Source organism: Ovis aries, chromosome 2, assembly GCF_016772045.2.
Source record: "Ovis aries strain OAR_USU_Benz2616 breed Rambouillet chromosome 2, ARS-UI_Ramb_v3.0, whole genome shotgun sequence".
Lineage (NCBI taxonomy): Eukaryota > Metazoa > Chordata > Mammalia > Artiodactyla > Bovidae > Ovis > Ovis aries.
Window position 1 is genome coordinate 73,327,251 of NC_056055.1, and position 15,426 is coordinate 73,342,676.

Consider the following 15,426-nt stretch of genomic DNA (forward strand, 5'->3'; position numbering starts at 1 on the left):
ATTTGCCCTGGGAGCAAATTTCCAGCTATGTCACTATCAGAGATCACATAAAAGCATTAAAAAGTTGCTACAGAGTGAAAAAAGCTAAACATTCCAGGGTAATATTGGCTTAAAATCATAGTATCTTGGTGAGGAGAGAGGCTTTCACTATCAGAATGACAGTAAGTAAGTCACTTTATCTCTCTGTGTGGGTAGATTTCTCAAGTTTATAAGCCTATGACTAATATAGTTCCCTTGGCAACCCTCTCTTCCCTATCCAAATCACTAATATAAAAAAGAATGCTTTCCTCCACAAGACACCCTCAACATCCACTAGTTCTAAATGGCTTTTCCCTGCAAAAAGGCAGTGGACAGTAACAGATACCATGCCTGGTTGAATAAACATATCATTGCAAAATTCAGAAATATTATTTACTACAATGACTGTATCTGTACTGTTTGGAGTTCTTAAACAGGTTTTTTGTTTTTTTTTTACCCCCCGCTTAAAGAGAATGCTTCCACTTCCAGAGTTCAGATACTTTTCATTTTAACTCTAATGTTAAGGTCACCTTCAGCACTTTATGTTCTTTGTGTGGGTCTGTGTTCTGGTTTCTAATCTAGTTAACAGTTTTGTTTGCTGGGGGAACTCTCATGATGGTTCCTGCTTGTAATTTCAGCCTTAATATTCTAAGCAGATTTTAGATTTGCTATTGTGTCACAACTCCTATTTCCAATTTCTTTTTAGAAACTAAACAACAGCAACAACAAAGCACTCTCTGGCATATTTTGCTTGTAAGACAGGAGCCATAGGAATGCAGTTTCCCAGTATATCCCTTTTAGGCGAAAACAGGGCTCCAGTTCATTATTTAAAGAAGTCAGTGTGGATTCAAGTCATTTCCTAGCCTGCTATCATTTGCTCAAAGACCTTTTGCAATGGGTCTTATGTAAGAAGAAATGCAGGAGTTGCTTTGGTGAGATTTAAAGGGACAATTAAGTACAAGCTAGACCTGAATTGCAGCATCATCTGTATGGTGAAACAGGGGCTATAAATGTATCTGTTTTTTCAGATTGACAGAAGGCTAACGACATATGCCTTTCAGACTGACAGAAGGCCCGACATAGCTGGATTACAGGCTCCTTCTTTGGCCTCACCTCTTACCGTTGTCCCTTCCTTTACTGTTCTTCAGCCACACTGACCTCCTTCCTGGTCCTTGAACTTGCCAAGCACATTCCCTTCTTAGGGTCTTTGCCTTTGCTAGTGTTTCTGCATGAAACTGTCTTCACAGATAGCCGCAGGACTGGCTCATTCTCCTTCTTCAGAGCTCCACTCAAATGTTACTCTGGGAGGTCTTTCCTGGCCATTCTAACTAAAATAGCACACTGCCTCCCCACTTCCTGCTCCTTTACTTTTCTTAGTGGCAATTATACTCTGGCACGTTATAAATTTAAGGCTTTTTATTTATTTTTGTCGCTTTATCAGAATACAAGCTCCAGTAGGGCAAGGGGTATGTGGGTTGTGTTCACATAGCATCTTTGGGGTCCTACCAAGAATGGCAAACAGTAGGTGCTCAGTAAATATTTGTTGACCCAATGAATGAGGCTCTTCGGGATGGTGGAAATTGTTTCTCGTTTGCCTGGCACTGCCGCCAGTCCGCAGGCATCTGGGCACCTCATCCCACCCTCATTTCTTTCCAGCAGAAGTGACTGATTGGAATCAGACTCCCAGAACTGCGCTGGCGCGATACGGTGAGTTAGGAACGCGTTGCACCAAACCCTCGGCGCGACTTCCCTCGGCCTCGCGACCAGGGTAAGTCTCTGCTGCGGTGCCAGGTTGTGCGCAGGGGAGTCCCTACACGGCCAGGCTGACTCACTCCCAGCCGCCTCCACGGCGGGCGGCGGCCACGCACACGCCCATCTGCGGAGGGCCCGGCCCAGCTCAAGTTCCCCGCCCGCTCACGCCCAGGGGCCACCGCGGGAATCTCCGCGCACGCCGGTTTGTTTCCTGAGAAGCCCAGGCTCTGTGTAGCCAGTCGTCGGCCGCCCCCGGCGCGCGTCGGTGAAAACGCAGCCTGGGTGGAGCGGCGCACGCGCAGTCCGGGGGTGCGCGCCAGGCGCCGGCCCCGCACCGAGGCGGTCTCTGCAGTGAGCAAGACGCCAGACCAGAGGCCAACTGGGAGGCTGAGTCGGACGTAAATAGGACGTCCCAGCCAGTGTCGCCTGCGGGGCTGAGAAGACGGTGTGACTGCGGAGAGGGTGGAGACGACGACTGTGACGGGCTTCCCGGTTGCCCAAAGTGGGAGTGGTGTGGGTTGCAGGAAGGAGAGAGGAAGAGGAGCAGGAGCGGGCCGCAGCGGCCGACGCTAACGGCCTTCCTGAGCGCTGACAGGCTGGGCCCGCGTCCTGCTCGCTCCACAGTGCGCGCCGCCGCCTCGGGCCCTCGGCCCCTGGGTCCGGACTTGGTGGCAGAGCGTAGGGGCGGAGGGCTCCTATTGCAGCGCAGGGAAAGGCCAGATCTTCGCCGCCGAGGGATGTGAGTGAGAGCCGAACCCGCACGGGAGGGCCCGCGAGGTCTCAGCCTGGCGGACACTCGGACCTTTGCCTGTTCCAGGGGCTTCGTAGTGTGGCCAGCCGGAGGCACCGGGTAAGAGCAGTCCCCTCGGGCTTGGGGGCGCGTCCTCGTCGCCACATCCGTGCGGCGGTGAGTGTTATTGCTGCCTGGGCTCCAGGTGGAGGGCAGCAGTTCTCTCTCTCCTCCTCTCCACCCCGATCTCCCCTTCCCCCCTGCTAGTGTCAGTAAACTCGGCAAGAAAATCCTCCCTTTTAGAAGGAAACCTCGGACGGAGTGTCTTGCTGTTGATACTTGCATCCTTATGTGCCTGATACTCCTCCTCCCCTTTACTTATCTCTCTTTTAAAATTTTCTAGACATCTGAACAGCCTAGAAAAGAGCATCTATTTCCCCTGGATTTCTGCGGTAGTAACTGCCGCTTTTTTTTTTTTTTTTTTCCTTTTAGGTTTCGGAAGCAGGCAAGGCAACAAGATGTGATCTGTTTCTCTTCTGCAGAAGAGGCCCTTCCAGCCCCTTTCCCCGAAGGTGGGTGAGCGATCCTGACTGCAGTCCTTTTTCTCTGCAGTGAAGACGAGGGTGTCTTGAGGTGTGAGTCCGTGCGTAGGAAGGTTGGAAGCGTGTGTCGACAGGCAGGGCTCATTGTTGCTTCTTTGAAAATGGCAGTGCTGAACTTTGAATGTTGCCCTGGGAGGGTAATTTTGGGCTTTATTGTTGTTCTTTAAGAAACAGTCTTCATTTGTTTCTCTGCTGATTGTACATTGTTTTTCTTTGCAGAGAAAAACGTCATCCAATACCCTTTCTCCTCAAGCAACCAAAGATTCTTAATCTTTGAGGCAGGAACATTTTCAAGTAATAAGAGATACTTATTGAGAGGACACTTTAGCTGCTCTTGCTGGGGTTTCTGCTACCGCATAGAATGCTTCCTGGACAGCTTTATCTGCTTAAGTTTACTTTGTCGGTTGAATTTACCCATTTTGCTTTCCGGTGGTTATTAATCTGTCCGGAGGAACTCCTTTTTCTCTGAATGAAAGGATAGAGGCAGCTGAGTATGTCATAGGGGGAGGAGAAATGTGGAGGAGGAAACTGCAAGTGGTAATAAGTGATGACGATTGGTTTTGGTTTCATAATAGGTTTGTTGGGCTACTGCAGGTATTCTGCTATAACACCCAACGGATATTAAGATGAATTATCAACCTTTTTCCTCCCTTTCCCTCCCCCCTTTACCACTTTGGGTATGAGAATCCCTTGCTCCTGTGTGCGCATATCTTTTAATATGTAACATATTTGCAAACTGGATGTGTCCAGCATTTGCCTTAACATGTATTTACCTGTACAGGAAAACTACAGTACTTGCTGACTAGATAAGCATACAATGCTTGTTTCTTTCTCTGAGTGTCCTACGTTTGGAGTATTTAGCATGTTTTAGGAACCCATTAAAGAAGAGTTTACTTCATTTGCTGGTTTTTCCTAGTGATTTGAGACAGGTGTCTCAGGTATAGGAAGGGAACATGGTTTTCTTCTCTACTTCAACTGGCTGTTGCTGAAAGATGAGATGCTTTTTAGACCAAATAGGGAAGGACCTTGACTTTGGGGTCAGATTGGGTTTGAATTCTGGTGTTCCTGCTTTTTAATAGTGTTATTTAAAATCTCTTTGAGCCTCACTTTCTTATAAGATTGTTGTGGAGATTGAATAAAATTATGCATGCAAAGTAGTACATTGCTTGGCTACTGTGAAAGTCATGGCTATTCTCCCGACTGAGTAGGCAAAGAAAGGATGTTAGAGAAGGGCAGGATGACTGTAAAAGGTGATCTGCCAGTGACCAGTGTTTCTTCCTTTTTAGTCTAAGGAGAAAAAGGACTTTTATATCTTGAACTGGTTAAGGGGTCTTAGAGCCTTTTTATGGGAAGGTTTGACCTGTATCATCTCTCCTCACCCCTTCTGCCCCTCTGCGTTTGTGCTGCCTCTACCTACTGTTGTGCTGCCCTCTTGTGGTTAACCACGCTAATAAGAATTTTTTTGCTCGCTCCCTTTTTTTTTTTCCCTTTCTTTTTAGGCCCCTTCCCTTTGCTCCCAGTTACTCAAACTGTGTGCTGGGGTGCCCCCGGGTGCCATTGAACTCAGGCTTTAACTGATAATTTGAGGTAGTTCACAGTTTCAACATTAGACCGACACATTCCTTTCTACAATGTCATGTTTTCGCAAAGCTGTATTTTTAAAGGTTGCTCTGATAAAAAGCAACTACTGTATGAAACAGAATACTGGAATGTGATGTTGTCAAATTTGATTCCAAGTTTGAGAATTTGTACAGTGCCCAACAAACACTAAATTATAAGGACATTAATACTTATGTGGTTTGAAACCACCCCCACTTAAGTATTTCTTTTGGTCTGGGGGTGCTATGAAAAAATTACTAAGTCTAAGGATTCCCTATATGGAGAAAGTTTGGAAGCCTTTGCCTTAGTTTTTTGTTGGCTTTCTGATAAAAAAAATTTAATGGAAAAACTGCATTTTTAAATGTTGGTCACTAATTGATTCCCTTCCCCACCAAAGTTATTGGTACAATTATTGATACAAAGTTAGTACCAGCTGATCACGGCTTCCTATGTTTACTCTCTTATTTAATATCTTTATAGCTACTATCTAGTTCCTTTGTTTTATGCTGATCCTATTGCTTGTCATTATGATTACTTTCTGGCTTTTCCAGTACTGGTTTTCTATTAGTATTTTTGACCATCTCCTTAAACTTAACTTTGCCCCAAATGAAAGTCATCTTTTTATACCCCTTTGTAATTTCCTTCTCTCTGTTGGCCATGCAGGCTTTAAATTAGACATAACCTTTAAACTGCCTCTTTCATTTATCTTACATACTAATCCATTCACCATGTCCTATTCATATTTCTTTTGTCGTCCATACCTTTGCTTCTCCCACTTTTACTACCTAAATCCCAGGACTCATCGTCAGCCTATAATATTGGAAGTCATATCAACCCCTTTGAATCCAGCATCTCTTCCTTCTATAAATACCACTCTGATGCTCCTTTTTGTGGCACTCTCTTGCTCCCAAATCCTCAGTGGCCTCCTACATTCCACCTGTTAAGTTGAACTTCTTTTTCCTGGCTTTCAAAATATTCTGTCATCAGTCTCTGCCCTGTTTATTCAGTTTTGTCTGAGGACCTTCGGCAAGCATCCTCTGTTCTAGTATTGCAAGCTGTGTCTCATACTTCCTAATAACAGCTAAGCTTATTCTGTTTTTTAACTTTCACACGTTTTCCGTCCTTCTTCCAGTAAGTCCAGTTTTACACCCTACTGCACGAGTCACTAGGTGTGGAATAACTGAGCAGAGCCTCAGTCTTCTCATCTGAAAACTGAGAATTATACTTTTTCTGTAAGCTTGTAGTGAGAATTAAGAGAGTTGATACATGAAAAGCCCTCAGGAATAGGGCCTGGCACATTAAGGACTCCCAGACATAAACTCCTTTAATAGTAAACTATTGTCATAATTATATAATGCTCTGAATATAATAAGCTATTATTATTACAACAATTTGTTACCACTACTACTAAGTTAAAAGTTCCACTTCATTCATGAAACTGTTTCTCACTAATTATTGTTTTTTTCCTCTCTTACAGTTCTATAGTTCTTTTAGTCGTAGTATATCATCAATAGTTTAATTATATATCATATTTTGGTTGTTTGGTAATTATTTCTCTGTTAGCCACATCTTTTCAAGTTGATTGTGTATGCATTGAGAAACAGAGTTTAGATTAAACGCACACACATACAAACCCACAATGCTGAGTACATGGGGAACATTCAAGAAATGCTGTGTATTAAAAAGGAATTTTAGGCCATTACCAGACAAATATTTATTCATATCTACAATGTAAAGGTACTTTGCTATATATCCAAAAGAGATGCAGAAAAATGTAAAGCAGGTTCTTTTCCTTGAGGACTTGTAATGTAATAGGGGAGATAGGCAAATAATAAAAGTTATAAATCTCTGATACCATATAAAGTTGAAGTGAGCAGACAAAGATCCAGAGAAGAGGTAGAATCAAAACTGGGCGGAATTTGATTTTACAGAAGAGGAAGGAACTTGTATAGGAAGTAAAGGCAAAGTAAGCAGAACAGGATAAGAGAACAGTACATAATAAGTTGACTGAAATGAAGGTTTCTGTGGGAGAGTACTAAGAAACCAGGTGAAAATGTTTGGGATTAGATGGGTGGATGTCTTTAAGTGCAGGGTTAGAATAATGTTCTTCGATTCATAGGTAATAGGCAAGCTTTAAAGGTTTCACAGTGAGAAAGAACTTGCTTAAAAAAAGTGTTTTAAGAAAATTGCAGTGGCACCAGAGCTGGGTAGAGTATGATGAGTTGGAAAGAGAAGTCATAGACCTAGGAAAATCACCTAGGCCTGAGGTAATGAGGATTTGAATTTAGTAAAAATAAGACTGGAGAGATGTCACGCAAGATTCGTTCTGGACTGGATAAGAAAGGAAGATGTAGTGGGGGGAGGGGAAGAAGGGGAGTAATCAGAGATGACTGAAGTTTTGATCCACAGTGACAAGAAATTAGAGTGTTGAAACTCTTAAGATATATGAGAACATGTGCATTAGGAAACCCAGAGAGGTTTAAAAATATGGCAAAAGTTACTCATTTAGTTGGTGACAAAAAAAAAGAACAAGGGTTTAATTAATGACTGTACTGACAGAAATAGGTATGAAATATTAGCTAGTTGAAGGGTACAGACATCTGGGCTTGTAGTTTGGATTTGTTGAATTTGAGGTGACAGTGAGATAAGCAAGTTCCCTTGTAGCTCAGTCGGTAAAGAATTTGCCTGCAGTGCGGGAGACCCGGGTTTGATCCCTGGGTTGGGAAGATCCCCTGGAGAAGGAAATGGCAACCCACTCCAGTATTCTTGCCTGGAGAATCCCATGGATGGAAGAGTCTGGTGGACTGTGGTCCACGGGGTCACAAAGAGTTGGACAGACTGAGCGACTAACACACACACAGCATATCACCAGACTGTGGGACAATGTGAATAGAACTTAGCAAAGAAATTTAAGGCTGAAATTGTGCTTAGAGAGAAAGGCAGGGGATCTGAGGTTGAGCCTTGGGAACTGCACATAATTGGAGAGTGAGTGAAAGAAGAGGAATTGGCGAAGGCAACAAGGACAGCAGTTAATATGAGAGGCAAGTGAGGGGGAAGGCTAAGAAGGTGGGAGTGGCTATCAAGGTGATCATGGTTGATCACTGCCAAAAAGTGAGAAGAATCAGAATTGAAAAAGGTCTTATAAATGTTTACTGGTGTTTTTCCTAATATAAAACCTAGAAAAGCAGAAGAAAGAAGAAAATTGCTTATGGTTTTCCCATGCATAATTAACCACTGCTATTATTTTGTTAATTTAGTATAACAACCTTTGAGTTTGATTTTGGTTGATTGACGGAGACTTTTTTCCAAAGCTTTCCATCCCTGGGACTAATGATGAGAATTTTAGACATAATAAAGACCAGAAGGTATTTTTTGAAAGAGTGTTTGACATTTATCTGTGTCCTCTCATATCGTGCTATATAGGAGCCCATATTATGGGCATTAGCCCTGCATTTGTATTATTTGAATGAGTGGACATTAAGTGGTTAGCATTAAGATAATTAGTGGTCTGTCAGGGTAGACAAATGACTTTTGATGCAGTTGTATTGGTAAGATCTGAATAAAATGATAAGGGTATTAATTGCTAAAAGGAAAGAGAAATTCTTATAGATAACTTAGAATACTGAAGGTAGCAAATTTTAGGAGTACTCAGATTAAGAGAATTGGAAAGGGTAAAAGGAAGTGTTATCTGTTTTTGAAACCTGTATGATGTAGCTACTCTGGAGGTGACTGAGGTGGAGATAGTCCGTGGGCTATTTGTTTTGCTTGAATGCATATTTTTATCTTCCCAAGAACATCCTTCTGCCTTCTTTGTTGATATCAGTCCTCGAGAATAGGGCATTCATTATTGATTACTAAATTATTTTAGTTTAATAAATTCTGATTATGAAATATAATTCCACTAGGTAATATTTTTATAATATAAAAGGTAGTATAATGTGAGAAAATATACTGTTTTGGAAATCGAGATCAAAGACTGAGTGCTGTTAATATGGTGTGTGACTTTGAGCAAATCACATAATCAATGAGTCTTGTTTTTTCCTCACTTAGAAAATGAGGGAGTTTTTTAAAAATTTAAGTTTAAGAGATAAATGGCTTAAATGTTTGTAACAGGAAAACAGCAGCCCTTTGCCTCTACCCACTTCTCTCCCCATCTCTCATTCGTGTTTGTCAGGAAACCGCTTACAAATCTTACGAGAGTGTCTTCTGGTACTTACCTCTATTTTCTAAATAACACAATCTGCCATCAGTAGACCCTCCTCCAATTCTGCATCTGTGTCTATACTCTGCCCTTTCCCCCCCTTTACAATGTATGTGCTGTTCAGTGTCCCATGTAAGGCTTCTTCATCTATTTGGGTAGAAGAACCCATCCCCTTTTACCTTCAAGAACTTTACCATTGTGTTTCTTTCTCTCTTCTTCCTCTTTGTCCTCTCCTCTCCTAGACCCTATTAAAAAATAGAATAGTATTTTTTCATCTACTGGATCATTTCCATTAGTATGTATTTTTGTTGCTATTGCTATGACAAACCCATCTGAAAACTTAGTGACATAAAATAGCTGCTTTATTAGACTCAGACGTTTTGAGTCAGTACTTAGGATCAGGCACGTCAGGGATGGCTTGTTTCTACCCTTCAGTGTCTAGGACATCAGTTGGGAAGAGCTGCTGGCGGGGGTAATGTGAAGGCAGAGGACTAGAATCATCTGGAGGTATCTTCACTCACATGACTGCAGGTTGATACTGGCTATTTGACTTGAGATCTCACCTCAGACTCTGCACTGGAGCACGTATCAATACATGTGGCTTGGACTTCCTTAAAACATCGGGGACTCAGGATACTTGGCTCTCTTACATGATGAGTCAGGGTTTAAGAGTGAGTGTTTCAGTGAACATGGCGAAGGTAGGGTGAAGAATAGATTCTGTTAATCATGTTACTGAGCTAGGTTCATTTGCCTGATGTGCAGCAAGACACATGCTGAGATGGTAAGTCTGCAGCAGAGAAAATGTTTACTCACAGGGCACAGCTAAGAGAGAAAACCAAAGGTGAAGATTTTGAGATATTTAAGGGATAAAGGAGCAGGGTGGTTTGAGGCTTGGGGAAGGGTGATTGGATGCAGGAAAAAGGTATAGTGATTGAAGTTCTCCAAGGATCTGAACTATATGCTTCTTCATGGGGTGCATGTTCAGAAATTGGTGGCATTAGCCTGATCTGAGGGTCGAGTTTTTGGCCTTCTGACATAAAAAGGTGATCCATTGGATACTCAGGTAGGCCTAGTTGAATAAGATTGGTGGTCTCAGCTGGTTTGAGCTGGTCAAGATCTAGCTCTGAGTTCCTGAAAAACAACTTAAGCAACCAAATTATTATAGTGATTAATATATCAAAGGTGTTATTTCTGAGAAAGCTATTGGGAGTTTAGATGTATTGCTTGGCTAGTGACTGTTAGCTATATGGAGCCTTAAAAAAATTTACTTATTTTTGACTGTGCTGGGTCTTTGTTGCTTTATGCAGGCTTTCTCTAGTTTCACTGAGTGGGCTACTCTCCAGTTGCAGTGTATGGACTTCTTATTGCAGTGGCTTCTTTTGTTGCAGAGCATGGGCTCTACTGCACATAGGGTTCCATAACTGTGGAATGTGGGCTCAGTAGTTGCGGCTTATGGGCTCTGGACCATGCGCTCAGTAGCTGTGATGCACAGGCTTAGCTGCCCCACCGCATGTGGAATTTTCTCGAATGAGGGATCGAACTGGTGTCCCTTACACAGAAAGGTGGATTCTTAACCACTGGACCACCAGGGAAGTCCTTGAGTTTATTTTTGTGTGTGGTATTATGATGTGTTCTAATTTCATCATTTTACATGTAGCTGTCCAGTTTTCCCAGACTACTTATTGAAGAAACTGTCTTTTCTCCATTGTGTATTCTTGCCTCCTTTGTCATAGATTAGGTGACAGTAAGTGTGTGTCACCTGGTAGATATTTTGTCAGTGTCCATTTTATGTTGTGCACTGCATATATTCCTGGAGAAGGAAATGGCAACCCACTCCAGCATTCTTGCCTGGAAAATCCCCTGGACAGAGGGGCCTGGCAGGCTACAGTCCATGGGGTCACAAAGAGTTGGACACGACTGAGCGACTAAACCACTGCGTATGTTATTAAGGATAAGTCAGTGGACATCATCTTTAATATCATGGTATTCTCTTGACTAAGTATACTAAGGATCCAGATGTAAAGACAAGTATAACGTGGCAGTGAAATAAAGGCATATACTCATTGCAGAGACTGTTTCTTAGGAACAGTTATAATAACTTTGAAGTAATTTTTAGATTTTGTTATGCCTTTTAAGAGTTTCCTGTAAAAAAAAATTTTTTTTTCAAGCATGCTTCATTGTGGTCAGTTTTTATAAATGTTCCATACGTGCTCAAAAAATATATTTTAAGTGGAAAGTTGTAATATATTTGTCATTTTCTAGTAGATTGTTTGTCTTTTATCAGTTTATGGAGCTCTTTGTGTATTAGAGATATTCTTTAATAAACAAATTGCAAATATTTCCCTCAGTCTGTTTGTCTTTTGATTTTGTTTATGGTCCCCTTTCTCTAGAGAAATTGAGAATTTAATATAATGAATCTTTTTCTTTATTGTGGAGGTAGAAAACTTAAATGACTAAAATGTCATTAATGAATATAAAGGGGCTTGTTATGGAATATAGTAGGGAGAAGTGGAGATTATGGGGAACTCCCTGTCCTGCCTAAGGCATTGAAATTGAAGTGAGAATAAGAAAACTACTTTATTAGTCAAGGAAAATAGGGACTCAGACACTCAATTTGTGTGACTTTTGTTAAATGGATTTTGAGTTTTCCATTTTGTGTAAGAAAGTTTTTCCATTTCAGGTAAAAGTTCTCTCAAAAATTCTTCCAGTATTTTTATTGTTTTGTTTTTTACATTGAAAATTAAATTTATATATAATTCATTATTTATTTTTGGTTGCACTGGATTTCCATTGCTATGCGTGGACTTTCTCTAGTTCCAGTGAACAGGGAAATCCCATGGACAGAGAAGCCTGGCAGGTTGTTGTCACAGGGTCATAAAGAGTTGGACACAACTTAGTGACTAGACAATAATATATTTGTAGCATATTTTCTCCAGTTGTACTGTCAGTTATGCCAGTGCTTTTTATAAAAACTAAATATCCTTTTCTATTGCATAGCAATGTCATCAGATTACACTATATACTTGGATTTATTTCTGGATGCTCTTTTGGTTCACTGATCTGTCTAGCATATACCAGTACTATTTTGGCTAGAGTTATTTTATATATTCTTTTCCATTATGGTGTATCACACTGTATTCAGTATAATTCCCTGTGCTATTCATTAGGACCTTGTTTTTTATCCATTCTAAATGTGATATTTTACATCTACCATCCCCAAACTCTTAGTTCATCACTCTCTCTTCACTCCTCCCCTCTTGGCAACCACACATCTGTTCTCTATATCTGTTAGTCTGTTTGGTGGTTGGTTCACTTGAGCCATATTTTAGATTCAACATGTGATACCGTACGCTATTGATATTTGTCTTTCTCTTTCTGGCTTACTTCACTTAGCACGATAATCACTAGTTTTATCCGTGTTAGTGCAAATGGCATTATTTAGTTCTTTTTTATGGCTGAGTAGTATTCCATTGAATATACGTACTATGGATAAAGAATTTCTTTATCGATTCATCTTTTGGTGGACATTTAGGTTGTTTCCATGTTTTGGCTGTTGTGAACAGTGCTGCTGTGAATATATGGGTGCATGTACTTTTAAAAAATAAATATGGAACATTTAATCATTTTTTAATTATTTAGTTATTTTTGACTGCTCAGGGTCTTTGTTGCGGTGTGCAGGCTTTCTCTAGTTGCAGCGAGCAGTGGCTACTCTCTAGTTGTGTTGCACAAGCTTCTCGTTGCAGTGGCTTCTCTCGTTGTGGAACGTGGACTGTGAAGTGCTCAAGCTTCAGGAGTTGTGGCTTGTGGGCCCTAGAGAGAGGGCTTGGTAATTGTGGCACATAGGCTTAGTTGCTCCATAGCATTTGGGATCCTCCTGGACTAGGAATTGAAGCAGGGTCCCCTGCTTTGCTAGGCAGACTTGTGACCACTGGACCACCACAGAGGCCTCTGCATTTATTTTTTTGAATTATAGTTTTGTCTGAGTATAATGCCAGGAGTGGAATTGCTGGGTTATATCATACTGTTTTTAGTTTTCTGAGGAACTCTCATACTGGTTTTCATCGTGGCTGTGCCAGCTTTCTTTCCCACCAACAGTGTAGGAGGATTCCCTTTTCTCCAGCTCCTCTCCAGCATTTGTTATTTGTAGACTTTAATGATGGCCATTCTGACTGGTGTGAGGTGGTACCCCGTTGTAGTTTTGATTTGCATTTCTGTAATAATTAGTGATGTTGAGCATCTTTTCATGTGTCTACTGGCCATCTATGGGACATACACATCTTTATATGATGGGATTCTTGTTACTGGTAAGATGCTATTACTGTTAAGATACTGTTCCTCCTCATTAATCCAGAGAAAGGGTTATTTTATACTATTACAGCATTTATAAGTGTATTTCAAATAAAGAGTCTATAAATGCACAAGTAGAGAAATATCAGTAAATAGCCAGTGACTTTTTGTGTACCATCTTGGTTTCATGTATCAACTTCACAGGCTTCCCTGGTGACTCAGTGGTAGAGAACCCACCTGCCAATGCAGGAGACATGGGTTTGATCCCTGGTCCTGGAAGCTCTCCTGGAGAAGAGAATGGCAATCCACTTGAGTTTTCTTGCCTGGGAAATCCCATGGACAGAGAAGCCTGGCAGGCTACCATCAATGAGTTCCCCAAAGAATCAGGCATTACTTAGAGACTGAATGACAGCATCAGTTTCACAGAGGATCTTTTTCTCTAGCAAACACTTGGCAAGTTTTGGATAATGTAAGTACAGAGCAGTTCCCCTCCCTCAACCAAATTACTTTGGTTTTAAAGCATTAAAACCCCTTCTGTTTACAAAATTTAGCCTGAGGCTTTAGACTAAATATGCCACTACGTGTGGAGATCCTTACTCTTGATCAGTGATGCTTTTAAGGGAAAATTTTGATTAAAAGGGGAAAACGTGAAATAAAAAAACTTCAGCTAAAATTGGGACAGGGCTGTGTGGGAAACTCATGCATATACCCAGGTAAACTGAAAATTGTATGCTTCCGTTATTGACGCAAAGGGAGTTTCCCAGGTGGTGCAGTTGGTAAAGAATCCACCTTCTAAGTGAAGGAGATGCAAGAGACATGGGCTCGATTCCTGGGTTGGGAAGATCCTCTGGAGAAGGAAATGACAACTCACTCCAGTATTCTTGCCTGGAAAATTCCACGGACAGAGAAGCTTGGCAAGCTGTAGCCCATGAGGTCACAAAGAGCTGGACATGACTAAGCACGCACACATGCTATTATTTATACCATTATAACTCCAAAGACGTAACCTATTTTAATGTAACCAATGACCTTAAGCTAGCTTTCATTTACCAAAATTTAATCCTGTTGAATAGATCATGTGAACTTCAAAAGCATTTTGGGTTATGTTCTGTGATATTTCTTTAATTAATGTAAGTGGTTATTTATTTTTAAGCAAATTAAATAGAACTCTTTTACAAACAAATTTTAACAATACCATCTGAAGGTAGAAAAGAACAAAACCCACCTGTCTACAACACCTATATATACACACATGAACACTCAGATGCAAACAGGAACTGTTTGATTTAAAATTTTAGCCATATGCTGATACAAACCCAGAAGAATAATAGATTCAAAATGTATTTGTGTCCTGTAAGGGTCTTTTTAGAGCTGTTTTTGGAGTCAGTTTATTTTTTAGAAGCTTATGCATGCCAATCAAAAAATGCTTTTTATTGTCTCACAAGAGGTTTGGAATCCTCTCTTTAGGTGGACTTATTTAAAACAAATGTTTCCCCTTTGAACGGGAAGGGTCACTTACCTAACAAAAGGAAACAGAAAGCAAGTTTTCTCCTAGGTTTAGAGTATATGTCTGTTACCAGAAATCTAGGGCAGTTGTTATTTAACACTTTTCTTCTAAATATTTATCTGCTCAAGTTAACTTTGAAACAGTAATTAGGATTATAGCATTTGAATCTTCAGAGGCTCCAATTTTAAAGGGGTAGGTTTTTGCAGAGGAAGAAAGAGGCATGGAGGTGGGGCCTGAGCACAAAATGGCTGCTGGGATGTAGTCTGAGACAAATGGGTGATCAGGGAAGACACACGATGGCTCCTGAGACAAAGAAGTTGGGGGAGGGTGAGGCGCAGGAAGCTTCAGAAGCCATTTTGTTCTTTTCTAGGTTTTTTCTGTTGTTGTTTCATCCAATTTAGAAATGTTATCTTACAAAGTGGAAATTTTAGAGTTTTGTGTACATTTGAATTTGTTTTGTGTAATTATAGAACTGTAGTCCTCCACTTTAATCTTAAGCAAAACAAGTTTGGGGAGATTGAAAATTCCCCATAGAGCCCATTGTAGTTCTGATTACTTGTAGTTTGTTCAGGTCATTTAGTTAAAAGTGCACATGCTGGGGTCCATGGTTCATTTAAACATGAAACTGTCCAGAGTCCTGAAAGATGGGCTCTGCTTAGAACATTTAGATGACCAGAAGCTGCCCCCCTCCAAAACCTCTCACTACTACACACTGTAGAAAGCAACTGAG

General features: G+C 41.0%; 1 protein-coding gene across 2 annotated transcripts in view; it reads left to right on the plus strand.

Moving 5' to 3' along the window:
* The first annotated feature begins 2,120 nt into the window (after positions 1 to 2,120).
* The window catches only part of JAK2 (Janus kinase 2), a 115,988-nt gene continuing 102,682 nt past the window's right edge, over positions 2,121 to 15,426 (plus strand). Inside the window, exons 1-2 of one of the 2 annotated variants that reach the window (XM_042243421.2) lie at positions 2,121 to 2,677; positions 2,993 to 3,072. The gene's annotated coding sequence lies outside the window, so the exon portion shown is untranslated. The remainder of the gene's footprint in view (positions 2,678 to 2,992; positions 3,073 to 15,426) is intronic. The other variant, XM_004004357.5, reaches the window with a different exon arrangement.